Source organism: Cetorhinus maximus, chromosome 11 (genome assembly GCF_964194155.1).
Source record: "Cetorhinus maximus chromosome 11, sCetMax3.hap1.1, whole genome shotgun sequence".
Taxonomy (NCBI): domain Eukaryota; kingdom Metazoa; phylum Chordata; class Chondrichthyes; order Lamniformes; family Cetorhinidae; genus Cetorhinus; species Cetorhinus maximus.
The window spans coordinates 88,684,026-88,710,922 of NC_135889.1; positions in this window are offsets into that span (position 1 = coordinate 88,684,026).

Consider the following 26,897-nt stretch of genomic DNA (forward strand, 5'->3'; position numbering starts at 1 on the left):
TGGACTTTTACTGCCTTTGAAGATTTTATGAGGTCAGGGTTCAAAATTGGCTGTCAAACCCACTGTTGCTGCCTGGCCACTTGCCTGTGCAATCTTACCTGAAGCAGCCAATCAAGGACGACTTGGCATCCGGCTGGCAAAATGGGAGGACCTGTAGCATTGTCCTGCTGGCAGCTCCACCGGGAGAGATGGGTGCTGCTGCGGCAAGCAGGAGAGCATAAAGGCCTCAAGGTGGCGGTATCGTCAGAAGGGATGTTGAGCTGTTAAAATAGTGAGACAGCTGCCAGGCCATCTTTGTGAAGGGGAGCCCCTCCCCCCTACTTTACATGGCTTGCAGTTTCAGTTCTGGCCCTATGGCAGAAGCGACTCTGGTGGGGTGGGGTTATAAGGATTGGAGAGCTCGTGTTGCACTCCCCCGGCCTGCTGCTGGCAAACCACCTCCCTGCACCTGCTGGACTTTGCCCTCAGTGGAGGCCATGGGGTCCACTGCTGGAAAGATCCTGACAGTGTCCCCAATTTCTCCCAAGTAGACACTTAAATATGCAAATTGACTACCCACCATAGCTGGTGATGACCCGCTCCGGAAAAGATCACCCAGAGGCAGAAACATGCCGGCCTGCTGTCCTGACACCCTTATTTCAATCTTTCCTCCCTGTCCCACCTTCGAACCTGCCTCTGAAGGACTGGGAAGGTTCTACCCACTATAGCCACTCTGCAGCCAGGTGGCAATTTAAGCGCAGAGGTTCATCACACATTTTGCATGTTCAGTGCCACAAACATACTGAAATTATTCAGCACTCATTTGAAAATGGATGCTGCTTTACCTTTTCAGCCATTTTGGATATATAACTCTCAAAGGGGAGTAAAACTTTTACAAAGAAAGAACAAAGAACAAAGAAAAGTAAAGCACAGGAACAGGCCCTTTGGCCCTCCAAGCCTGCGCCGATCATATTGCCCTTCAGCTAAAACATTTGGCACTTCCGGGGTCCGTATCCCTCTATTCCCATCCTATTCATGTATTTGTCAAGCTGCCTCTTAAACACCACTATCGTACCTGCTTCCACCACCTCCTCTGGCAGCGAATTCCAGACACTCACTACTCTCTGCGTAAAAAACTTGCCCCGCACATCTCCTCTAAAGTTTTCTCCTCTCACCTTAAATCTATGTCCCCTAGTAATTGACTCGTCCACTTTGGGAAAAAGCTTCTGACTATCTACTCTGTCCATGCCACTCATAATTTTGTAAACTTCTATCAGGTTGCCCCCCCAATCTCTGTCGCTCTAGTGAGAACAATCCGAGTTTCTCCAACCTCTCCTCATAGCTAATAACCTCCAGACCAGGCAGCATCCTGGTAAACCTCCTCTGCACCCTCCCCAATGCCTCCATATCCTTCTGGTAATGTGGCAACCAGAATTGCACGCAATATTCTAAGTACGGCCTAACCAAGGTTCTATACAGCTGCAGCATGACTTCCCAGCTTTTATACTCAATACCCCTGCCAATGAAGGCAAGCATGCCATATGCTTTCCTGACTACCTTATCCACCTGCATTGCCATTTTCAGTGACCTGTGGATCTGTACACCCAGATCCCTCTGCCCATCGATGCACTTAAGGGTTCTGCCATTTACTGTGTAATTCCTGCCTGTATTAGACCTTCCAAAATGCATTACCTCGCATTTGTCCGGATTAAACTCCATCTGCAATTTCTCCGCCCAAGTCTCCAACCGAACTATGTCCTGTTGTATCCTTTGACAATCCTCTTCACTATCTGCAACTCCTCCAACCTTAGTGTCGTCTGAAAACTTACTAATTAGCCCAGTTACATTTTCCTCCAAATCATTTATGTATACTACAAACAGCAAAGGCACAAACAGCACTGCTGCCCCTGCGGAACTCCACTAGTCACAGCTCTCCATTCAGAAAAGCACCCTTCCACTGCTACCCTCTGTCTTCTATGACCAAGCCAATTATGTATCCATCTTGCTAGCTCACCTCTGATCCTGTGCATCCCCCATGGCAAGCAATAGAATTTTATTTCCCTAGCATATTCATTGTACATTTTCTTTTTACTCAGCCTAGCCTTAATCAACTTCTTTTCATATGCTCTTCCAGCAAAGTTATGATCAAGGAGTAGGAGCAGCTGTGAGTAATTTTAAGGCCTTTTAATTTTAGCAAAAACTTTATATTAATTCTAGAACATAAGTAAAAGTAAATAACAGCCTCCCCCACCCACACCCTCCCCACAACTTTCCTGACTGCGAAAGATTGAAATAAAGGCATCAGGACAGCAGGCTGGCATGTTTCTGCCTCTGGGTGATCTTTTCCGGAGCAGGTCATCACCAGTTATGGTGGGTAGTCAATTTACATATTTAAGTGTCTACTTGGGAGAAATTGGGGACACTGTCAGAATCTTCCCAGCAGTGGACCCCATGCCTCCCATGGCAAGCGACACTGGCCAGGATCTTCCATTCTGGAGTTTAAGTTCTGTGTTGGGTGCGGAAGTGGGAGTGATTTCTGCAGTGAGGCAGGATGGCTCACCACTTGCGATCTTGAGTTGTCCAGCTCATTAAATATGCATCCGTGAGGAGCTGGCTGATTCTCCTGGCAGCGGCAGCTGGAATTCGCCATCCCTACCCTTAACTCATGGAGTCGAAGTCCTGGGCGCCATATATAAAGAGCAGCCAGACAGCCTGCACTATTCCTTCCACCTTTGCCGAGCCACTGCTCCACCTTTCTCTGCTAACCCTTCCTCCCTCCATGCAACTTGCACTGCCACCATCCAGTCTCCAGCATAGGCTGGCATCTACAGTCGCTCCCCAAAGGGACAATGCAGCAGCAACTTACATTAATCATGAAAGAAGTCTACCTCGCCAGCCAGACCTTCTAATTTCTAACTCTCTAACACTCTAATTTCTTGCTGGTGGGGGACTTAATTTGGCGGGGAACTTAATTCAGCGAGATGGCCTTTTAATGAGCATGCATGGCTTGCTAATGCATGCAAAAAGGCTTCTTGACATTGCTTATCAGGAGGCATGACCCACCTTTAACTCGCCTTTAAAGTCCCGAGAACATAATTGCTAAATTTCATCCTGCCAGCGGGGAACTGACTTTTGGCCTCATGCCAAATTAATTACCCCCGCCCGTCAAGCTTCTCACTGCTGGCGGCTATGACATCTATTGAGCTATGACATCTTTCATAGTTAAGTATCCTGTCAACATCCACTATGTGGGTTCACAAATGAGAAGAGTAACTGACACCCAATCATCTCCAAACACATTCAGGAGATCAGGAAGGAAAACTGGGAAAAAAACAAGCACTAAGTAACTTTCCTGGTCACTTGAGCCCATTTTATGCCTTCAAATTTGAAAGATTCAAATCAGATTCACTCGATTTCATTCTTGTGAAGTATCACTAAACTGGGCAGTGAAAATAGCCTTTATTCAAAAGGAACAATCACATTTGTTATGACCAGACCCTGAGCAAAGTTCCCCCAATTTGTTATGATACCAGATGAGGTACCCCAAATTGTTATGCTACCTAGTGAGGAGGAATGAACTGGCTTCTGTTCTTTATTCAACTCCCTCAGTTGGTCACAACAGGGTTAATTTATAAAGGATCCCTTCCCCTGTGGATACCTTTTTCCAGTCCAAATTTATTTATTGTTTAAAAGGAGCCAATTTAACCAGGCTTTCTTCAGCCAAAGAAAGAGTGAGTTTATTCATTACTAAACATGAAAAAAAATAATAAAAATGCAACACACATATGCACAGATTAGAAATGAGGAATTGAGTCCAAAAATAAAATTTTAAAAGATATTCGAATCAGTCTTTGGTTTGTCTGTGAGAAGTAGATGGTGAACATTGTGGCCATTAAGTTGGATGATTCTGGTAGAGATGACTGGGAGCTGAGCAGTTGGTTTGGAGATTCTTGGTTCTGCAGGTTAGCTGAAAGCAGTTGTCCTGTTTCCTTTCTGACTGTGGCTTTGCTGACTTGTGACTTGCTTTCAACAATCAGAGAGAGAGTTTTTTTCACCTGCTAGCACAGGGTTGATGTTTTTCAGCTGTGACCTTCGCAGCACACCCTCACACACCAGGCCTGGGACAACAAAACTAGTACACCAAGACCAGGGTTGCAGTTGGCTTTTAACCCCTTTTCTTGTGTATTCCTGGAAGGGAAAAAACAAACATGTCTTTCGCCCTTTTAACTCACATCATGTCCACATTCTGGGATATACCTCAACAGGTGATGGTTTATGCTGAGATAGTAATCAACCTCCATTATCTCCGCAACCACAGGAGATAACAGTTCAGTTTTTGCATTGCATCTTTTCCTTTGAAGTGTTTGTCTGAAGTAGGCCTTGATACCTTTTTAGTTCAGACATTCCGTTCTCTGGACTAGTTGGTCAAGTGTAACCCACATAGGAATTTTCCAACAAATGGTTACTTTACAGTCTTAGCCAGCTTTTGCTTGTATGTCCTTTAAAAAAAAATGTCCTACTTAACGGTTCAGTATGTCCGTAAGTAATTCGGGGCTACGATCCACTGTCATGACATATATCTAAGTCAGGATTATACAACCGTTGCTAGTTAGACTGTGACTTGCAAAGAGAATAGTACAGAGATTGTGAGGGTATATTGTTAGATTAAAATAACAATGAGTAAAAGATCTATGGAGCCAGGAATGAGAAAGGGAGAACTGCAGAACCATCCTTTGAGGATGTCATGGAAGCTCATTGTCAGCTTTCATAAACTGAATGAGGGAAACCAGTTAAAAATGAGTTGCAGATTGTGAACAGGAGAAAGCAATCTAGTTGTATCGCTTTCACTGACGTAAGCTGAAAGGATTTTTTTCAGTATTGTAGCAAACCGATGGTAATGTTCATGTGATAATTAATGAACTTACCATGACATATCAAAGCAGTAGGACAATGGAACAGTGAAATAACAGCACTCTGATATCTACATGTACAAACAAAAGATAACTCCATATGTTGCATTTTGCAACATCTGTATGTTCATCTGCTATAATGATTCAATTAAACTGACACAGCAAGCTTCCATTGCTCATTCAGTGCTACATTAGCATTTAAAAATTAATGCCCTGTGGTTTTGTAACATTAATTAAGTGGTAAAAGTGATTATGGAAGTGCAGTAGAATGTCAGGCAATAAAAGATGACTGCAGTGGTTAAATGCCAAGGCTTTTATATTGTAGCATAAATGACTGTTATGTTGAGTACATTGACTCATTATGATGTACAGTGGAATGATTTCAGACCAGCAGAAGACACATTAAAGCTGCATGGTCAATGACTCTTGATTCTATTTGTTTTATTTGCAATTATCACCCAGTCTTTGTTCTGCCTGTTGCTAGGGCAAAAAATCCATTTTGTACAATAACCAAATTGAGCTGCATGTCAAGGGCAGGTTGGCAGCAGATATGTCACGCATATTATTTCGTGTAGCTTAGGCTGTCATGTGCTGAATTGGGTTGACATGGAGGTGGGCGACCATTAAAGATGAGACCAATGGCCTGTGTACAGTCTGCTGCCTCTGTTCCTGACCCTGCCGATTTTTGTGAGGTGTGAGGGCGGGGTGGGGTGTCGGCGGGAAAGTGAAGTCACTCGCATCGTTAGTTGGGTGGATTTATGTAATTAAAGAGCTTGTTAAGAGTTCACCTTCTTACCTGCTGAGATTTTTGCAGGGGCAGGAGGGTGTTGCGAGCTGTGTAAAGCTGGACAGCTACAGCCTGTCAGGAACAGGGTCAGCAGCACTGGAAAAGTTGTATATGATTTTTAAAAAGTGGAAGTTTTGATGAAAATCTATTACATAGCAATGACATTTTTTATAATACTAACATTTTCCTACCATATCCCGGGTTCCAACTCTCCAGCTGCCCTGGCTAGTTTGAAGATGCAGATCCATTCCTTTTTCAAAATCATTTACAGTTACAGCAGCCACAGCAATGGCTACCAAGTTGGCCCAGAATGTGGCCCACTTCCCTGATCTTCCGCCTCTATTCCTGATGCCCCTGGTCACCATGGTTGCCACGCCCGACCCCCTCACCAATTAGGCTTCCGCCTTGACGTAAATGGTGATCAGTTCCCAGTTTGTGTTGCCGGCAGGTTCACAATCTGAAAATGAACCTGCCTCCTGATTCCTGCCTCATCTGTGAAAATCTGGCCCTAAGGACAAATTAAAGTTGCAGCTTTCATCCTGTAACCTTGGAACTATTCCATTTTTAAAAAATGTTTTTGTAATAATCATAAAAATTCCTCAAAAGCACATGCACACAATCAGACAAGCATAAGGTTACTGCTGAGATTCTCCTCAGTGCCACCTATATCACCATAAGAATGGCGTGGAACTTCAATCCACCTGAAGAATCTGCTGCTGAGTACCATGAATTTGCCAGGTCAGCCTAATTAACATGCATTGTTAAATTTAAGCAGAAATGCTGTTGAACTTCTACCTCTGTAACATCACCCAGTTCAGTCACAGTTCATCTTCTGCTGAAACTTTCATCCCTGCCACCGCGACCTCTAGACTGAAGTATTCCAATGCAATCCTCGGTCTCCTATTTACCAATCTCCATAAACTTGAGCTCATCCAAAACTTTGCTGCTTGTGTCCTAACTTGCAGCAGGTCATGTTCACCCATCGCCCCTATGTGCATCGACCTACATTGGCTACTGGTCTGACAATGTCTTGATTTTAAACTTCTTATCTTTATTTTCAAATCCCTCCATGGCCTCACCCCTACCAATCTCTGTGACCTCCTCCAACCCTAAAACCCCCTGAGATATCTGCATGACTCCAATCTGGTCTCTTGTGCACCCCCAAATTTGATTTGCTCCACCATTGCTGGCTATGCCTTAGCTCTGGAATTCCCTCCTTAAACCTCTTTGTTGCTCTACTTCTCTCTCTTTCCATTTCTAAGATGCACTTTTAAACCCCCTTCCTTGACCAAGCTTTTGGTCATCTGTTGTAATATCTTCTTATATGGCTCAGTGTCAAATTTTGTTTGATATCACTTCTGTGAAGTGCCCTGGGATGTTACACTGTATGTAATTGTAAGTTATCGTTGCTGTTGTTGAACTCCTCCAAAAGTCAAAATGGTAACAGTAGAGATATTGTGAGATTTAAGGCAAGAATTGTTGAGTATTGGCTAATGCTGTGACGGTCCTGTACCTTATACTAATAGAGGATTAGTAATGTACAATACTTGTTCCAGTAATTAGTTTGCTATTAGGAACTCATCTGTCACTCATTCTCTGAACAAGGAACTGGAGCTTTTGTAGTAAACAATATCTTTTTCTTCATTAAAACTCCATAACAACACAACTTATTGGCTCAGCCTCAAAAAAAATTATCCTTTGACAGGAAATCTTTCCTTTTCTCGGTCTGAACCAAAAAAATCCAGACTTTGTAACCTGAATTGTAACCATTACCCCAAACAGTATTTTAAGGAGTGATGCTTTGCAGCATTCACTATCAAATAGCAGTCGTGACTTTATTACTCAATACTGATCCAATTACATTTCGGCAAACTGAGTGCTGTATTCCACATTAAGGAAAGGCTCAGCTTTTAGCAGCTGAGCTTGAAAATTGGCCCAAATCCATTTTTGCAGCACATTTGCTTTTTTGTGCCTCTTAGAAAGCCATTGTTGTACAAAAGTACTCTCTGAAAACCTCAGTGATATCATTCCTTTAACTCCAGTAATCTTGAAGCTGAAAACTCAAGTCATGATATGCTGTGTTATCTTTCCTATCATTGAGATTTATTTAACAAGTGCTTTTCCATTGATAAAGTAATGGTGTAGACTGTTCTGCAGATATAATGAAGCTGTTCATTAAAAATAAAGACTGAAGCTATCCCTGCTCTATACCTCCTTACAACGTATCTGCATTGGAAAGATAATCAAAAGCAATTTACAAGAATTAATGTATGCAAAGGAAACAATTGCACTCATCATTTGCATTAACACTGCTTTCAAACTACAGAAATTACTGTAAAAATTACATTTTTCTAGAAAAGTACACCAATATTCAATTGTAGCCAATTTCTGTGCTACAAGTGTTTAAAGTGGTGATGGAGTTAGCTTAACAAAAACAGAATTACCTGGAAAAACTCAGCAGGTCTGGCAGCATCGGCGGAGAAGAAAAGAGTTGACGTTCCCTGATGAGTTACTTGGTAGCATGTTAACGAAGGCATAGTGACTACCCAGAGACTCATTTACCTCATATAAATGTTAGCCTTAGCTGTTCAGGCATTAAAGCCCGAAAATTTCAGAACAAAACTATAATCTCTACAATCATATCAAAAATCTCAATTCATTTTCCATTAAAATAAACAGTGCACCTGGAAACAACTTCCAGAGAGAACACTAAATAAACTAACAGCCGGGTCTTGTATCCTCAGCCATCACCCTGGGCCTTCCTAGGGAGGGGAGACAAGGGGAGGCCCTTGCCAATTGGGCCCTCGTGAGCGCTGATTCAGTAGTCTCTGAGATATGAAGGTCTCTTATGCCTGCATTGAGACTGGGTAATTTGAGTTTGTGGTTCTGCATGATTAAATTGATGAGGCAGATGATCAACAGTCGTTCTTCGGAAAAGGAAATGTTTCCTCGTAATCACTGTCCTTGAAACACACTGGTCTGCTCACTATCAAGTGTCCCGTGTTTCACTTTAAGCATGAGTTACACCTTTTCCCTTGAGCAGGACCTGGCGTTGTAAATTGATGAGCATTTCCACAATTTGGGTACCTGACCATGAAGGGGCATGTGTTCATGAGACTGCTGAGGCCTCTTTGTCTGTAGCCCCTGCAGGTGAGCTGGCTGGGCAAGCTGTGGCTGCAACCCTGAGCCAGAGGATGCATCTCTGTGCAACCTCTTTGAATCTAACATGGCAGATTTGATTTAGACTGTCAAGATTGTAGCTTTTTCCAAGGTTAAATCATCATTCCCCCATGAGGAAACCTTCCCTAGATCATGAAATTGAAGCCTTTTCGATTAATTGTTCACAAATTGGTTTGTTGGTTTTTGTGCCAAATTTACATGTAGAAGCTAATTGCTGCAATGCCGCCAGGTATTGGTTCACTTCCCCGGCATTTCTGATGGAATGCATCATTCGATCATCACACTTTTGTTTGACCCAAAGTATTTTTCGAGAGCACTTACCATTGCATCAAATGTAGATGTATCTTCAGTGAGCTTCTGGAATATTCTCTGGCCTTCTGCTCCAAGACAATGGGCAGAATTTTGCCGTCGGTGAGCAGGGGGCGGGGCCCACTCGCCAACGCGTAAAGTGACGCGGGATGACGACGGGCGGAACCCCCGACGTCATCCCGCCCCATTTAAATTTTCAGGAAGGCGGGGGCACAGCAAAGTCAGCAGCGGGCCCGCCGACCTGCCAATGGCCAAATTAGGCCATTGACAGGATCATTTAACCAATTAAAGGACCTGCCCGTCCAATCTTAAGGTTGACGGGCAGGCCAGGAGCCCTGGCAGCAAATAGAAAAAACATGAAACCTCATCCAGCGGCGGGATGAGGTTTCATGTAGGGTTTTAAAAATCATAATAAAGTTATTCTGTAAATTATGAACATGTCCCAACTCATGTGACATTGTCACATGAGGGGGACATGTAAGAGAATTTTTTTTCTATTTTTAATATTTTTCAAATTCCAGGCGATCTCCCTGAGGCTGCACTTAGCCCACGTAAAATGGTGGTGCGGCCCATTTCGCTGGCAGGGATCGGCTCCACACCCGCCGGAGATTGCGTCGGGCCCACCCGCCCGACAGGCAGAAAATTCTGCCCAATGTATGAGTATCGCTTTCTTTTGGATTGCTGCTACATCCACTCTGTCCATCCCAGTATTAGCAGACAGATCTTGAACCCTAAATTCTAACGATCCCAAGACATGGGTGGATCTCCCAGCAATGAAAGAAATGGCTCAGGATGATTGGGGGAGGGAGCAGGGTAAGGTTGGGAGTGTCAAGTGCATTGGGAAGAAGTTTGAGGGTGACAGAGGGAGGGTGGAGATAGATGGTTGCAGCTGCAGGGTCACACTACACGTGTCCATCAACATGGCTATTTAGAAAGTTTGAGCACGCAGATCATCACGTTCTAATGGGAGGAGGCCTCTGGGATGGGAGGAGTTCTGGGTGTGGCCCCTGGGAGGGTCTTGCATATTCCCATTGGTTAAATGTAGCTGCTCAAGGAATGAAGCTATGTAAACAGAGGCACTCACATCATTTACTGCCTACTTCACACAGTTCACTTTGTGGATTTGTAATGAATCTCATGCCAATGGCTCAGTTCCACAGCTCACCGGCGCCATGTGTGGCATCTCCCAGGCTGGAACACACAGGTACATATGAGATGTGACCTGTTTACAAGGACCAACAAATTCATTTGATTCACAACTGATGCTGGTAGTCAGGCCACAGGAGCAGTTGGATTCAGGGCCATCACGCGGTTCCCGCAAGTACAGGGTGTAATTGACTCATGTGATCATCAGAGCTCCCCGGGAACAGCCAGCTACATTTGTCAAATGGAAGCAATATCACTCCCTTAACGTTTAAGTAGTCTGTGACCACCGGAAAGGATTATGCAGGCCTGTGCTCGTTTCCCAGAGAGCTCCAACGACTCATATATTTTACGGAACTCCTAGCTGCCACAGCTATTTGCAGCCCCTGCCCAAGTGCAGGATTGGATCCTGGGTGACAAGGGACGATGAGGACGATGGCTTCAGCATCTTCTTCTCCTCAGATGTCCACGATCTGAGCAAACCCTAAAGGTAAGTACCGACTTTTGCACATCACACTTGTCCAGACGTGTTCTGGGCCAATGTGTTTTCCTGCTGGCATAATCGCAAATCAGGTGTGGTGGGGGGGGACGATTCTGGTCAGGCCTTACTTTGCATTCCATTAGTGGGATGCAAATTGGGTTCATGCTGGCTTCCAGTGGAATTCGCGATCTGCCATAGCGGACACAATCGGATTATACCACTGCCATTTCACGCCGGCGTAAAACTGATTTCTGCCCCTCCAGCCAAGTTCTCCGCCCCACCCACCTGCCACGACGCCTGCCTCTAACAGGAGCGGACGAGTCCGGCCAGTGTCTTGTGTGTCCAGTAAGATCACAGTTATATCATCAGTGTATACAGTCTAGTTTAGCATCAGTACTATCAGTTTGAAATAATCCTTTTTTATCCAAATGTAGACCAAAACACTTCCTTTTCCCACACTTTTATTTACACGTTAATGCGCAGCACTTCAATATAAAAGATTGATTCAAGCATCAAGTATCCCCAAAGTAAAAATTGTATATTAACTTCAAGTTAATTTCCACTTCTTTGATTTGTTAGTTAGGCTAATAGGCCTGTGGCCCCTCCGAGTCAGCTTTGTCTACTGTAATTGCATACATTGCATTCATCTGTTTCCAGTCATGTGGTACTTCATCAGTGCTCTGTAATACACTCCCAACTGTTAGTCGCTGCTTTCCCTGGTCTTTTCTACTGGATATATGACATCAGGTCAGGGGATTTACTAGTCTTCAGCCCCTACAACTTACACTGTTACACTGAATTCTAGGATATTTCATGTTGGGGGTTGGTATTTTGAGAATCACATGGTCGATGGCTGAGACCTCATATTCTATAACAATTAGACAATATAATTCTGCTATTTATTCTCTTTAGTGAATGCTTTACGATGTGTTCATTTACTCAAGCTAACTTTTATTTGTGCTTTCTATGCTTTTAACATCTTTAATCAACTGTGTTGCAATACTGAAAGAACATATTTGTCATGTCTGCTTCATTGACCATTACTTGGACCTATTGTTTGTTTCTTGTTTGCGTAAGTGCCCTGCATTCTAAAATCAACTAAACAATTATTAAATTTGCAGATAACACTAAAACAGATTGTTCATGTCAGGAAGATATAATAATGTTATTGGAATTGATTGTAAAATTGTGGTATCTGTGCCTGTATGTGCGTGTGTGTGTGTGTGTGTGACTTAAATGGATTAAAGACAGCTGTCCTGAAGGCTTTGGTGTATTAGAAGATGAGCTAGGTTTGAAATATTAAGTAGGTAAACATGGGGGAAGTTTAGAATGTAAAGTGTAAAAGGACATTTGCATTTTTAAATAAACCAGACTGGATTGTTTCCAAAGGAGGGGAGAAATGTGTCATGTAGCCAGGTGAAGCTCAGAAACCTTGTGCATATTTTTCCCAAAGGTTAAAGGTAAAATTGGTACTATGATCATTTTTTATGATCGGGGAGGTAAAGTCCAAAGACATAGGGAAAAATGTTCTCCCCATCAGTGGGGAAGTACAGGACCAGGCATGTGTGCCTCCGATTGGCGCCCCCAATTGGGGGCGTGCCACCATTTTACAAGGGCGGGCAAATTAAGGCCTGCCCAGTGTAACGTCTGCTCGGAAGTGCTGTGTGCTCTCTGTGCGGGCGGAGGGAGGGGGGATTCCCTCGGCCGGGAGTGCACTCTTTCGCACATGCGCATGGAGGAGCGCACAGATCTCCCTGAGGCTAAGTGCTGCCTCAGGGAGATCTGCTTGGAATTTAAACTTGTCATACAAATGATAAAAAAAATTCCCTGAATTGTCCCCTCATGTGACATGACTTGGGAAGTGCTCATAACTTTTATTGAAACCTTTAATAAGATAAAATAAATTTAAATTAAAATTTAAATACCCTCATGAAACCTCATCCCGCCTGTGGATGAGGTTTCATACTTTTTCCGAAGCCCGCCAGTGCACCCGGCCTGCCTGCTAACCTTAAGGTTAGACGGGCAGGTCCATTAATGACTTTAATTAGTTTTTCAATGGCCTCAATAGACCGTTGACAGGTCGGCGGGCATGCAGCTGACTCGGCTGCGCCCCCGCTGACCTGAAAATGGAAATGATGCGGGGTGACATTGGGAGTTCCTCCTGATGTCACATCACATCAATTTACATGTTGGTGAGCAGGCCCCACCCGCACTCGCCGACCAGAAGATCCTGCCCATAGTGAAGCAATGGGAATTTGCGTTAAAAGGGGAAAATGTGTATAAAGGAGAGAAGGCTGCGTGTAAGGGCAAGCATTCTAAGATCTAACAAGTGTAAAGCACCTTCAGCATCTAAGCCTCAAGCTGCTGTCTAGAAAGAACTAAAGTTAAGAAAACTCACTTTGAATTGGATTATTCAGGGTATCATGTTTCTTTGCCTGGGCCTTTTAAAATCTGTGTCTTACTGTTGCATTAATGGAGGTGTAACTAGGAGTCAGATTAATTAGGGAATTTAGAAGTTATTATAGTAGTAGTTTGTAGACTATGTATGTGCTTAAAACCGTTTCTCTTATTAGTAAATGTTTAATCTAATTTTATTTAAAAAAAACTATAAGGCTCACTGGTCTTATTACTGCTGAATTCAAAGCCTCCATCTTGAAACATACAAATTGAAAAATAGTTGTGGCAGTTGTTTCAAGTTTCCCTCTGGGATTTGAACAATTCAGCATTTTCCATCGGCTGTGCCATAACAGTTTAGCAAAAAAAAAACAAGGATGAAGCTAGAAGTTCATAAAAACAAGTTAAAATTATTTGTGATTTTTGAAGAAAGTTTAAATTACTTTGTTTAATCATATTTTCCTTGTCCTTGTTCTCCTCCCTCAAGATATTAATATTCCTTGTTCCTTGCTTGGTTTACATGGATGCTTTCCAGGACTTTGCTTTGGTGATCATTATTCATGTGTGAATGTGAGTTAGCAGCCTAAACAATCAGTCCTGTCCTCAAATGATACCCAGAGATAAGCACTTCCATCAGTGGATCACTGGATAGTAATCGGAACATAAGAAAAACTGGAGTCGATCATTTGGCCTTTTGAGCCTCCTCCTCCAACATTCCATACGAATATGGCTGATCTTCTACCTTAACTCCACCTTCCTGCACATATTCCATAATTCCCATAGTGCCCAAAAATCTATCGACCTATGTCTTGAATATATTCAATGAGGAACATCAGCAGCTCTTTGTGATAGAGAATTCCAAAGAATCACAACCCTTTGAGCGAAGAAAGTTCTCCTTCTCGCAGTCCAAAATGGATGAATTCCTTATTCTCAGACTGTTACACTGTATTCTAAATTGCCCAGGAAAACATTTTCTCAGCATCTATCCTGGCAAGCCCTTTAAGACTTTTGCATGTTTCAATTACATCTCCTCTCATTCTTTTAAATTCCTGGGGATAAAGGCCCTGTCTACTCATTCTCTCCTCATAGGGCAGTCACTTAATCCCAGGAACCAGTTTAGTGAACCGTTGTTGCATTCCCCTGCCCTCAAGCAAGTATGTCCTTCCTTCAGTAAAGAGACCAAAAACTGCACTCCAATCTCTTTGTAACAAAAGCTAACACACCATTTCCCTTCCTAATTGCTTGCTGTACAAGCATGTTAACTTTCTGTGATTTGTGTACAAGGAACATGCAGGTCCCTTTGAATGCAACAATTTCATCATTCAAAAAATGTGCTGCTTTTATATTTTTCCTATGAAAGTTTATAATTTCAAAGTTTGCCACATTTTAATAAGGAACAATACTGTAGTGGTAACGTTACTGGACTAGTAATGTAGAGGCTCAGGCTAATGCTTGGGAGACACAAGCCACCATGGAAGATGGTGGAATTTAAATTCACTTAACTAATAAATCCGGTATAAAGAAGTAGTCTCAGGAATGGTGGCCATGAAACTATCAGATTGTCATAAAATCCCATCTGGTTCACTAATGTCCTTCACAGAAGGAAATCTACTGTCCTTGCCCGGCCTGGCCTACATGTGACTTCAGACCCACAGCAATCTAGTTGATTCCTAACTGTCCTCTGAAATAGTTTAGCAAGCCACACAGCTCAATCAAAAAGCTACTGAAGAGAGGTGGGAGTAGCTGTCCTTGATATAGAGGCAGCATTGGACCAGGTGTGACATCAAGGAGCCCTAGCAAAATTAAAGTCAATGGGAGTCAGTGGGAAAACTCTCCACTGGTTACAGTCATAATCAGCACAATGGAAGATGGTTGCGGTTATTGGAGGCCAATCAGTTCAGCCCCGAGACATCCTTGCAGGAGTTCCTCAAGGTAGTGTCTTAGGAACAAATATTTTCAGCTGCTTCATCAATGACCTTGTCTCCATCATAAGTTCAGAAGTGGGGATGTTGCACAGTCTTCATACTATTCATAACTCCTCAGATACTGCAGTAGCCTGTGACTGCATGCAATAAGATCTGGACATCAATCAGGTGTGAGCTGATAAGTGGCAAGTAACATTCACGCCACACAAGTGCCAGGCAATGACCATCTCCATTCGAGAGAATCTAACCATCTCCCCTTCCCATTCAATGGCATTACCATTGCTGAATCCCCCACCATCATCATCAGCGTTACCACCCTGGCTACCATTGATCGTAAAATTCACTCGACCAGTCTATAAACACTGTGGCTACATGAGCAGGTTAGAGGCTGGAAACACTGGCGAGTACCTCACATCCTGGCTCCCCAAAGCCTGTCCACCATCTACAAGGCACAAGTCAGAAATGTGACGGAACACTCTCCGCCTGCCTGGGTAAGTGCAGCTCCAGCAACATTCAAGAAGCTCAACGGCATCCAGGAAAAATCAGTCCACTTGAGCAGCATCCATCCACTATCTTAAGCATTCACTCATCAACCACTGGCGCGTAGCGGCAGCAGCATGTACAGTATACAAGATGCACTACAGCAACTCATCAAGACTCCTTCAGCAACCTTCCAAACCTGTGACCTCTACCACCTAGAAGATCATGAGCAGCAGATGCATGGGAACACTGCCATCTGCAAGTTCCCCTCCAGGCTACACACCATCCTGACTTGGAATATATTGTCATTTTTTCACTGTTGCTCAGTCGAAAACCTGGAACTCCCTTCCTAATAGCATGGCAGGTGTCCCAGATTCACAGAGTTGTTACAGCGCAGAAGTAGGCCATTCGGCCATGTCGTGTCTGCACACGCTCTCCAAATGAACAATTCACCTAGTGCCATTTCCCTGCCTTCTCCCAGTATCCCTATACAGTCTTCCTTCTCAGATTTAACCTACCTCCACCACACTCTCAGGCAGTGCATTCCAGACACCAAACACTCACTTGAAAATGTTTTTCCTCATGCCACTTTTGCTTCTTTCGCCAATTACTTTAAAACTGTGCCCTCTCATTCTCAATCCTTTCACAAATGGGACAAGTTTCTCCCTATCTATTCTGCCCAGATCCCTCATGATTTTGAATACCTCTATCAAATTTTCTACTAGCCTTCTTTTCTCCAAGAATGACAGTTGCAGCTTCTCCAATCTATCTTCATAACTGAAGTTCCTCATCCCTTGAACCATTCTTGTGAATCTTTTCAGTGCTCTCTCCAATCCTTCACATCCTTCCTAAAGTGTGGTGCCCAGAACTGGAAGCAGTGCTCCAGCTGAGGCTGAACTAATGTCTTATACAAGTTCAACATAACCTCCCTGTTCTTGTACTCTATGCCCCTGTTAATAAAGCCTAGGATACTGTATGCTTCATTAACCATGTTCTCAAACTGTCCTGCCACCTTCAATGAATTATGCACATAAATACACAGGTCCCTCTGCTCCTGCATCCCCTTTAAAGTTTTAACCATTATTTTATATTGTCTCTCCATGTTCTTCCTACTAAAATGAAGCACTTCATATTTCTCCGCTTTGAACTTCACCTGCCAATTGCCCGTGCATTGTTTGTGTCCTTTCGAAGTTCTACATGATCCTCCTCATAGTTCACAACGTTTCCAAGTTTCATATTATCTGCAATTTTTTTAATGTTTGCCTGTACACCAAAGGCTAGGTTATTAATATATATCAGGAAGAGCAAGTGTCCTAAGACTGACACCTAGGGAACTCTACTACAAACCCCCCTCCAGCCCGAAAACATCCATTACCCGCTACTCTCTGTTTCCTATCACTCAGCCAATTTCATATCCACATTGCTACTTTCTCTTTTATTCCCTGGGCTATAACTTTGCTGACAAGTCTATTGTGTAGCACTGCCTCACATCGTTTGGAAGTGCATGTAACTCCCATCAACAACATTGTCCTCAATAACCCTCTCTGTTACCTCTTCAAAAAACCTCTAGCAAATTAGTGATTTTCCCTTATTCCCCTGCCTTCATGATTAAATCCCATTTTTGGTCCCTAATTAGCCCTATTCCTCCTTTTACTACCCTATTACTATTTATATACTGAAAGAAGGTTTTGGGATTCCCTTTTATTTTACTGCAAGTCTCATTTCATATCCCTCTTTGCTTCTCTTATTTGCTTTATCACTTCCCCTCTGAACCTTCTATATTCAGCCTGGTCCTCCATTTTATTATGTTACGACCGGTCCCCAGGCAACGTTCCCCCAATTCGTCATGATCCCGGACGAGGCGCCCCAAATTGTTATGATTCTGGCAAAGGAGGAATGAACTGCCTCCCTTTCTTTATTCAACCCCCTCCTTGGTTGCAACAAGGTTAATTTATAAAGGATCCCTTCCCTCGTGGAGACCCTTTCCCAGTCCAAATGTATTTATGTTTTAAAAGGAGCCAATTTAACCATGTTGTCTTGAGTCAAAGAAAGAGTGAGTTTACTAATTCCCAAATGCGAGAGAAAAAATAATAAAAACGCAATGCACATACAGATTAGAAATGAGAAATTGAATGCAAAAATAAATTAGTCCTTTAGCTTGTTGGTGAGGAGTAGGTAGTGAAACATTGCAGCCGTTAGGTTGGGGTAACTCCAGTAGCGCTGACTTTGGCAGTTGATTTGGGCATTCTTGATTCTGCAGGCTACCTGAAAGGAATTGTCCTGTTTCCTTTTTGACCGTGACTTTGCTGACTTGTGACTTGCTTCCAAGAGAGAGGGGACCTTTTTACCTGCAAGTGCAAGGAAGCCCAGTTGGTGTTCTTCAGCTGTGACTTTCAAAGCACGCACATACCAGAACAGAACACCAGACTAGCACACAGAACTAGGGCTGCTTCTTAAACACCTTCCCTTGTGTATTCATGGAAGGGAAAAAAAACAAACATGTCTTTCTCCCAGATCTGTTTTATTTTCCAACTCAGTTCATGTTCGCAGCCTAGGATATGACTCAACAGGAGGTGGTTTCAGCTGAGATGGTATTCATTTTCCATTATCTCCTCAACTTCAGTTTTTCTTTGAAGTGCCTCTGTCTGAAGTAGCCCGTGTCACCCCATTTATGTGTGACATTTTGTCCTCTCTGAACTAGTTGGTCAAGTAATCTACATAGGGATTTTCCAGCAAATGATTACCTCCAGTCTCAGCCAGCTTTTGCCTCTGTGTCCTTTTTTTAAAAAAAACACATGTCGTACTTAAAAGTTCAATATGTTCATAAGTAATTCAGGGGTAGGATCTGTGGTCATGACAATTATCTACCCGACTTCTGTCATAAGCACACTTTTTCTTCTTCATCTTAATGACCATTTCTTTTGCCATCCAGTGAGCTCTAAATTTGCTTACCCTACCTCTACCTTTTCAGCGAATATACCTTAACTGTGCCCAAGCTATCTCTTCTTTGAAGTTAGTCCATTGTTCAGCTAACATTTTTCCTGCCAATTTTTGATTCCAATTTATTCGGCCCATTCAGATCTATTCTTACCTCATTGAAGTTAGCTTTCCACCAGTTAATTAAACTTACTCTAGATTGTTCTTTGCCTTTTACATAGTCAACCTAAACCTTAGGATACAATGATCACTGTCCCTTAAATGTTTCCCTACTGATATTTGATCCACTTGGCCCAGCTCATTCTCAAGAGCCAAGTCCATCAGTGCCTCCCCTCTCACTGGACTGAAAACATACTGTTGTAGTAATTTTTTGTGAACACACTCTAGGAACTTTTGCCCCTCTCTGCCCTTTACACTACTGCTATCATAATTTATATTTGGATAATTAAAGTCCCCATTATAACTACTCTATAATTATTCATTTTGTTGTACAGAATTTGAGTATTGCTGAAAAAAGACACGTGTTGTCAAAGCTTTTCATTTTGCAGACATCAGGAAGATTTTCAAGAATACCAAATATAAAGGGAACAACAATTTATACTTCATGAGAAGAGAGTGTTGATTGGTTGGCAACTGGACTCTGGTTGGTAGAGACATAGCCATGGTCAGTGCACCAGTTAACTGATGACTGTATAAATTGTTGTTACCTTTACATTTGGTATTCTTGCAAATTGCCCTGATGAGTGCAAGATGAAAAGCTTTGACAATGTGTATTTTTTTCAGCAATACTCTATCCTTCTTGAAACTCTCTCTAATCTATTCTTTCACATCCTTTCCACAAGTTGGTGGCCTATAGACTACCAAGAAACGTAATTGCACTTTTTTGTTCCTTAGCTCTAGCCAAATAGAGTCTGTCCCTGACCCCTCTAGGATATCATCTCTCTCCAGCACAGCAATGCTCTCCTCAATCAATGCTGCCACACCTCTCCCTTCCTTTCTTATCTTTCTTTAACACCTTGTATGCAGAAATATATTACACACATCTGCCCTTTTTTGAGCCAGGTCTCTGTTATAGTCACATCATGATATTTCCACACGTCAACCTGCACCTCTAACTCACCACTCTTATTAACCACACTCTGTACATTCACATACATGCACATTAAACCTGATTTAGATTTTATTACTTTCTCTCTTACTCTAACCCCTACTAATAACTTAGCATTCCCCAATCTAGTGCTAACCTTCTTACCCAGTATTCTGTGCAGCTTGGTATTCCTCCCGGTCTCTTCACAGTGATGTTGACCTGCTTCACACTCCTCCTGGTCTCTACACCAGATGAAATTCAGCAGTCCCACCACCATCTTCTCAAGGACAATTAGGGAAGGGCAATAAATGCTGGTCTGACCAGTAACGTTCACATCCCAGGAACAAATTTTAAAAATCCATCTGCACATTCTTGTCCACTCACCCAACCTGTCTATATCAAAATGTGAGGTTATGCCTTTGGAAGGAAGAATAGAGGAGCTGAATATTAATTAAATGGAAAAAAGACTGCAGAAAGCTGCAGCACAGAGGGATTTGGGGGTTCTCATGCATGAATCACAAAAAGCTAACATATAAGTTCAGCCGGTAATAGGGAAGGCAAATGGAATGTCGGCCTTTATTTCAAAAGGAATGAAGGATAATAATAGAGAAGTCTTGCTAAAACTATATAAGGCACTAGTTAGACCTCACCTAGAATACTGTGAACAGTCTTGGTCCCCTTACCTAAGGAAAGATATACTAGAATTGGAGGCAGTCCAGATAAGTTTCACTAGGTTGATCCCGGGTATGAAGGGATTTTCCTATAAGGAGAGGCTGAGTAGGTTGAGCCTGTACCCATTAGAGTTTAGAAGAATAAGAGGTGACCTTAATGAAACATATAAGATTCTTAGGGGGCTTGACAGAGTTGATGCTGAGAGGTTGTATCCCTTTGTGGGAGAGTCTAGAACCAGACAGCATAGTCTCAGAGTAAGGGGTTACCCATTTAAGACAGAGATGAGGAGGAATTTTCTCTCTCAGAGGGCGTGGAATTCTTTACCACAGAGGCCTGTACAGGTTGGGTCATTAATTATATTCAAGACTGATGTAGGCAAATTTTTAATCAGTAAGGGAATCAAGCGTTATGGGGAAAAGGCAGGAAAGTGGAGTTGAAGATTATCAGATCAGCCACGATCTCATTGAATGGCGGAGCAGACTCGGTGGGCCAAGTGGCCTACTTCTGCTCCTATGTCTTATGGTCTTATGGTCTCTACAACCTCTTGCATTCTCCTCACTGCTTGCTTTCTCACTTAACTTTATATTGTCAGAAAATTTGGGTATGTTACACATTGACCCCTCATATATGTCATTAATATAAATTATAAATAGCTGAGGTCCATTACTGTTCCCCGCTAGTTAGAGCCTACCAGCCCAAAATGTCCCATTTCTCTCTCTCATTTTTGTACATTAACCAATTCTCAGACTATGCTAATATATTACCTTAAATCTCATGAGTCCTAAGTTTGTGTAATAACCTCTTGCATGCACCTTACTGAATGTCTTTTGGGAATCCAAATAAACAACATCCACTAGTCCCTTGTACACACCTTACTAGTTACATCCTCAAAAAATACACCAGCAGATTGGTCAACATGATTTCCCTTTCATAGATCCATGTTTGCTCTACCTAATCACATTATGATTCTCTAAGTGACCTTAGAGTATCCCTAATAATGGTCTTAGCATTTTGCTTACTACTAATATTAGGTTAATTGGTCTATAATTCCTTGTTTTCTCTCTGTCAGGAAGCTATTAATGTATATAATTTTATTGGAAAATATTTTTCTTTTAAAATAGATGTTTAGTCTGTGGGTGTGTCTTAATTGGATTAAAGCCAGCTAGTCTGGGTGCTTTGATATATACCAGTTTTGAGATGTAAGAGAGGTAGAGTGTATTTGCATTTTTTGAATAAAGCATTCAATAATTGGGGTGAAATCTGGCACCTAGCTAGCAGAGACCAAGCAATATGTTTATATTACTAATAAAGTTGGTACTTTGAAAGGGGTTTTAATCCTTTTTTCATTGCACAATACTAGATCAAAAATATTCTGTTCCTTAATTGGCTCCTTGACATTATGATCTAGAAAACTATCTTGTACACATTCCATAAACTTGTCCTCCATACAATTGCTGCAAATTTGGTTTGTCCAGTCTATATGAAAATTAAATGCCCCATGATTACTGTATCACCATTAATACATGCACCCATTCTGGTTATTTGTACCCCAGATACTGTTCTTGTCCAGACCTTGATGGTTCTCTTGCTGCTTTCAAATTCATTGTTTCCTGAATCTTCCCACCAACAACACCAGCACCCCTCCACTGCTCCACCATTTTTGTTTAAAATCTTTTCTACTGCCCTAGTTCTTCAATTCGCCAGGACACTTGTCCCAGTTCAGTTTTAGTGGAGACTGTCCAAAAGGAACTTTCCCCAGTATTGGTGCCAATGGCCCATGAAGAGAAACTCCTGCCTACACACCATTATTTTAGCCATGCATGCAACCTTCTAATCTGTTTATCCTTATGTCAATTGGTGCATGGCTTAGATAACAATCCAGGATTATTATTTTTGCGGTTTGACCCTAATTTCTCAAACACTCCCAGCTGAACATTATTCCTAGTTCTGCCTGTCATTAGTTCTTACTTGGATCATGAGAACTGCATCCTGCAACACCGCCAGGCCACCCCACCCACCCCAGCCCACCCACTCCAAGTTCTTCTCCAGTCACAAAGAGATGTCTTTAATCCTGACACTGGGCAAGAAATACAACTTTTGGAACTCCTGGTTATGGCTGCTGGGAACATTGTCTATTTGTCTTAATGTACTATCCCCCTAGCTTTACCATATTCCTTTTCACTCCCCTGACTTGAATGGCTTCTTCCTTTCCATGATGCTATGGACAGTTTGTCCCTCCACTTTTCAATCCTTGTTCTCATCCACACAGGTAGCAAGTACCTCATACCTATTGTTCAAAGTCAAGGACTGAGATTCTTCCACCACTACAAGCTGCATCACGATACCTGCCTGACCCGCAATCACACTTTCCTGTCCCTGACCATTGGCCAGCTCTAAAGTTCTACTTAACCTAAGGGATATAGCTGCCTCGTGGAACAATGTCTTCAGGGAACTGTCCCCCTCCATGATGCTCTGTAATGTCTACAGCTCAGGCTCGAGCTCAACAACTCTAAGCTCAAGTTCCATGAGCTGCAGACACTTAGTGCAGATATGGTTATCTGAGAACGCAATGCTCACAATAAGTTACCACATGCTGCAGTTACGGCACACCACCTGCCCAACCATGCCTATCTAACTTTCTCTAGTTTAAGTTATTAATTTAATAATGTAAAGTGACAGCAAATTACAATTTCCTAGCTTAGAGTCAAAAGAAAAACACTCACCAGCTAGTGAAGGTTAAAAAATAAAAAGCAGCACCTCTTTCCCTTCTGTATCTAAGTCCCACCTGCACCAAATTCTCAAATTTAGCACTCTGTTAACAAAGCATTCCTTCACGACTGTTCTGTGCTCCACAGTCTGCAGTGTGGGTCAGTAGGATGACTGCCCAAGCAACGGCATTACAAATATGGGTGTTTGCCTCTATCTTTAAAATTATACCACCCAGAGACTTAGAGATTTGATACAGACCAGGGTGAAGGTAATTGGTTAGATGGGAATTCTACCCTGCCACATGGAATGGGGCTTTCAGAATTTCCAGGGTACTATTTCTTTTCTTTATACATATTTATAATTAGTTTGTTTTTTTTATGATATTTGTAGTAATTATATTAAATGTTGGACTGTACCTTTAAGAATAGTCTTATGATGTAAGATCACATGATCTGTGTAAACCAATGCATTAGCAGCACAGGCCACCTCCTCAGGCAGTGTAGAGATAAGGATGGAGTTGAATGTTCATGTGCAATTGTTGCTGGCTGTATTGTAAATAAACCTAATGTTTCCCCTCAGAAAGCAGATCAAATCTATTACAAATAGGCACCAAGGCCACATTACAACAATATTCCTTGGCGTTTCTAAGGAAATTCAATGTTAAACAACAAAACATTTAGGTACTTCAATAAGGGTGGCATAGTAGTGCAGTGGTTAGTGCTGCTGCCTTGTAGCTCCAGGGACCCACCTAGGTTTGATCCTGACCTCAGGTGTCTGTCTGTGTGGAGTTTGTACGTTCTCCCTGTGTCTTTGTGGGTTTCCTACCACTGTCCAAAGATGTGCTGGTTCGATGGATTGGCTACAGTAAATTGTCCTGCACTGTGAGTGTGTGTCTTGTGATGGACTGGCATCCTGTCCTAAGTGTACCCTACCTAGTGCCCATTGCCAGTCAGGATAGGCTCTGACTCCCTGTGACCCTGAATTGGATGAAGCAGTTCTGGAAGAGTGAGTATTTCAATAAGAAATATTTATACTGCTACCAGTGCACATAATCTATCCCTTATATCCAGAAGGCTGCATTTGCTTCTCATCCCTGTGTCAGGCAGTGAATGCAATGATCTGTGTAACTAGAGAACATAATCTAGGCTGACACTGGAGTGCAGTACTCAGGGAGTGCTGTCTTTTCGAACATGCCATCTTTTGGTTGAGACGTTAAGCCCCCTGCTCCGTCTTACATCTCTGGTGAGTGTGAAAGATTCAACAGCACTATTTTGAAGGAGAGTAGGCAGGTTTTCCCCAATGTCTTGGGCAATATTTATCTCTCAACCAGCCACTAAAACAAATTTTCTGGTCGTTATCACAATGCTGTTCACAGGAGCTTGGTGTGTGCACATTAGCTGCCTTATTGCCCTCATTTCCTTGCGTATCATTGAGCAGCACTAAGGATTAAAAGCAGTAAACATACAATTAATGCTATAATTAACTGTAAAGATTAGCAACGTGAGTTGGTATCTAAACTGGATTTTTCCCCGTAAAGATTCATAGCTCTCAAAACTTGTCTTATCAAATGCAGTAATGACAGAAAATACATTTCAGAGGTTGAAGCACCTGAGCCGAGAGATGAATAAGCAATGTTATCTGTGAGTAGCAATCACCATTCTTAAAGCTGACAGCAAACTTCAAAGTACAACATTTCTTACCAAAGTGTGAAGGTTCAGCATTTTCCAGATCATATAATTTAAAGAAAATGATGTTCCATAGCACAATTCATTAAAATTATAGTCTTCCATTGTATTAATTTTCTTTCAGTTGACAGTTGGGAATTCAAAACAGCACGGATTTGAAGGTTATGAGGTCAATCAATTACATCCATGGAACAGTGACAGGTATTACGAGTAATATAGTCTAGCTCAACAAGGATGGAGCTTTCACTTCTCGTTGTTATACTTTATCAAATAAGTTTCAGCCATAAGACAAGCAGACACTAGACTACTTATCTATCTTTTAATTACTGTAAATATTGCTTGCAGTATCTGAAAACTGCAAGGTTTTTTTTTATTCATTCATGAGATGTGGGCATCGCTGTCTAGGCCAGCATTTATTGCCCACCCCTAATTGCCCATGAGAAGGTGGTGGTGAGCTGCCTTCTTGAACCACTGCAGTCCATGTGGTGTAGGTACACTCATAGTGCTGGTAGGGAGCTAGTTCCAGGATTTTGACTCAGTAACAGTGAAGGATCGACGATATATTCCCAAGTCAGAGTGGCGAATGGCTTGGAGGGGAGCTCCCAGGTGGTAATGTTTCCATATGTCTGCTGCCCTTGTGCTTCTAGATGGTAGTCATGGGTTTGGAAGGTGCTGTCTAAGGAGGCTTGATGAGTTCATGCTGTACATCTTGTAGATGGTATACACAGATGCCACTGTGCATTGGTGGTGGAGGGAGTCATTGTTTGTAGATGGGTGCCAATCAAGCGGGCTGCTTTGTCCTGGATGGTGTCAAGCTTCTTGAGTGTTGTGGCAGCTGCACGCATGCAGGCAAATGGAGCTTTTCCGTTCAACTCTTGACTTGTGCCTTGTAGATGGTGGACAGGCTCTGGGGAGTCAGGAGGTAAATTACTTGCCGCAATATTCCAAGGCTCTGACCTGCTCTTATAGCCATAGTATTTATATGGCTAGTCCAGTTCAGTTTTTGGTCAATGGTAACCCCCAGGATGTTGATAGTGGGGGATTCAGTGATGGTAATGCCATTGAATGTCACAGGGCAATGGTCAATTCCCTCTTGTTGGAGATGTCATTGTCTGGCACTTGTGTGGCACAAATGTTACTTGCCAATTGTCAGCCCAAGCCTGGATATTGTCCAGGTCTTGTTGCATTTGGACATGGACTGCTTCAGTATCTGAGGGATTGTGAATGGTGCTGAACATTATGCAGTCATCAGAGAACATCCCTACTTCTGATCTTATGATGTAAGGAAGGTCATTGATGAAGCAGCTGAAGATGGTTGGGCCTAGGAGACTACTCTGAGGTACTCCTGCAGTGATGTCCTGGAACTGAGATGAATGAACTCCAACAACCACAACTATTTCCCTTTGTGCTGGGTATGACTCCAACCTGCCGAGAGTTTTCTTCCTGATTCCCACTGAGTTCAGTTTTGCTAGGGCTTCTTGACATCACACTCGATCAAATGTGGCCTTGATATCAAGGGCAGTCACTCTCACCTCACCTAGGCTGTTCAGCTCTTTTGTCCATGTTTGAACCAAGGCTGTAATGAGGTCAGTTGCTGAGTGGCCCTGGCAGAACCTAAACTGAGCATCAGTGAGTAGGTTATTGCTAAGTAAGTGCCGCTTGATAGCACCGTTGGTGACCCCCTTCCATCACTTTGCTGTAAGCTGTTATATATTCTAATGCTGTTAACAAAAAGTAAACATACACAAGGAATACACATTGCTGCAAGTCAAAAGCAAGCAAAAAGCAAAATACTTAAGATTGCAAGTTATTTTAAGTTTGTATAGTTGACTTGCAAATCATGTTTGGAACATCATATGCCATTTTGGACATGCTACTTGTGACATTTAGTTCTGTAAGTGCCACTAGTGCTGGTGCTACAGAACCCTGAACCCCAAAAATGTCAGCCTTCTGAATGCTTCTGGCCACTTTTGGTATGATCCGTGCAACGTGCCCTGACTGTCATGCTAATGCAAGGGTGCTATGCATGCATCGGAAGAATGTAGAGTGGGAAGACAATTATATCAAGCAACCTTTATTGCATGATTTGCCATTTTGGATTTTCTAGGAGCAGTCAAAGCCTCTTCAATATTCCCAGCTGAACAGCCTTCAGCTTGAGGTACTTCTGGCTTTCTTTTGATGGTACAGGGTTAGTGAAAGTAGTTTGTTGAGTGTTATTG